We start from the raw sequence: 2,022 nt of genomic DNA, 5'->3' as shown, positions 1-2,022 counted from the left end.
AGAGTTTGCTGAACCAAGGCATTTAGTTCCTTGATGAGCAATGGAGGTTCATCCTCCCAAGTCTCATTACCAAATAATTTGGCATTCAGCTTCATGATTGCTCCTAAATATTGAGCAACTTACTTTTCAGCAATGTCTTCATCTTCTTCAGAAGATGAATAGTCATCAGAGCTCATGAATGGTAAAAGGAAGTTCAATGGAATATCTATGATCTCTAGATGAGCCTCAGATTCCTTTGGTTCCTCAAAGGGAAACTCCTTATTGGTCACTGAACGTCCCAGGAGGTCTTCCTCACTAGAATTCACGTCCTCCTCCTCCTCTTTGGGTTCGGCCACACCAAGTAAGGTAATGACCTTGCACTCTCTTTTTGGATTCTCTTCTGTATTGCTTGAGAGAGTACTAGGAGGAGTTTCAATGACTCTTTTACTCAGCTGGCCCACTTGTGCCTCCAAATTTCTAATGGAGGACCTTGTTTCATTCATGAAACTTAAAGTGGCCTTAGATAGATCAGAGACTATATTTGCTAAGCTAGATGGATTCTGCTCAGAATTCTCTGTCTGTTGCTGAGTGGATGATGGAAAAGGCTTGCTATTGCTAAACCTGTTTCTTCCACCATTATTAAAGCCTTGTTGAGGCTTTTGTTGATCCTTCCATGAGAAATTTGGATGATTTCTCCATGAGGAATTATAGGTGTTTCCATAGGGTTCACTCATGTAATTCACCTCTGCTATTGCAGGGTTCTCAGGATCATAAGCTTCTTCTTCAGAAGATGCTTCTTTAGTACTGTTGGATGCAGCTTGCACTCCATTCAGACTCTGAGAAATCATATTGACTTGCTGGGTCAATATTTTGTTCTGAGCCAATATGGCATTCAGAGCATCAATTTCAAGAACTCTCTTCCTCTGAGGCGTCTCATTACTCACAGGATTCCTTTCAGAAGTGTACATGAACTGGTTATTAGCAACCATGTCAATGAGTTCCTGAGCTTCTGCAGGTGTTTTCTTTAGGTGAATGGATCCACCTGTAGAATGGTCCAATGACATCTTTGATAATTCAGACAGACCATCATAGAATATATCCAGGATGGTCCATTCTGAAAGCATGTCAGAAGGACACTTTTTGGTCAGTTCCTTGTATCTCTCCCAAGCTTCATAGAGGGATTCACCTTCTTTATGTTTGAAGGTTTGAACATCCACTCTAAGCTTGCTAAGCTTTTGAGGAGGAAAGAACTTGGCTAAGAAAGCCGTGACTAGCTTATCCCAAGAGTTCAGGCTGTCTTTAGGTTGAGAGTCCAACCATATTCTAGCTCTGTCTCTTACAGCAAACGGGAAAAGCATAAGCCTGTAGACCTCGGGATCAACCCCATTGGTCTTAACAGTGTCACAGATCTGCAAAAATTCAGTTAAGAACTGAAAAGGATCTTCTGATGGAAGTCCATGAAACTTGCAGTTCTGTTGCATCAGAGAAACTAATTGAGGTTTAAGCTCAAAATTATTTGCTCCAATGGCAGGGATTGAGATGCTTCTTCCATGTAAATTGGAATTTGATGCAGTAAAGTCACCAAGCATCTTCCTTGCATTGTTATTATTTTCGGCCATGTCTCCTTCTTTTTCGAAATTTTCTGTCAGATTTTCTCCAGAGAGTTGTGCTTTAGCTTCCCTTAGCTTCCTCTTCAGAGTCCTTTCAGGTTCAGGATCAGCTTCAACAAGAATGTTCTTATCCTTGTTCCTGTTCATATGAAAAAGAAGAGAACACAAAAGAAAATATGGAATCCTCTATGTCACAGTATAAAGATTCCTTATGTAAGTATAAGAAGAGAAGAATAGAAGGAAGAGAAGAGAAGAACTCGAACGCAGAGAAGAAGATGGGGTTCGAATTATGTGTAGAAGATAAGTGTTAGTAGATAAATAAATAATTAGTAGGAGATGACAGAGGGAAGAATTCAAAAAATAAATAAAATAAAATAAAAATATTTTTGTTTTCAATTTAAAATTAAAGTTAAAATTCGAAAATAAAAAAATG

General features: G+C 39.0%; 1 non-coding gene across 1 annotated transcript; it reads left to right on the top strand.

Annotated features, from left to right (window-relative positions):
- The first annotated feature begins 1,097 nt into the window (after window positions 1-1,097).
- LOC148547093 (small nucleolar RNA R71) lies at window positions 1,098-1,205 on the top strand. Its single transcript, XR_015898814.1, has one exon. It is a non-coding gene; the product is annotated as a small nucleolar RNA R71 (small nucleolar RNA).
- Window positions 1,206-2,022: the final 817 nt, after the last annotated feature.

The sequence above is a fragment of the Arachis ipaensis genome, chromosome B8, assembly GCF_059453495.1.
Source record: "Arachis ipaensis isolate K30076 ecotype BB chromosome B8, ASM5945349v1, whole genome shotgun sequence".
Taxonomy (NCBI): Eukaryota; Viridiplantae; Streptophyta; class Magnoliopsida; order Fabales; family Fabaceae; genus Arachis; species Arachis ipaensis.
This window is presented reverse-complemented; position numbering and strand designations above follow the sequence as displayed.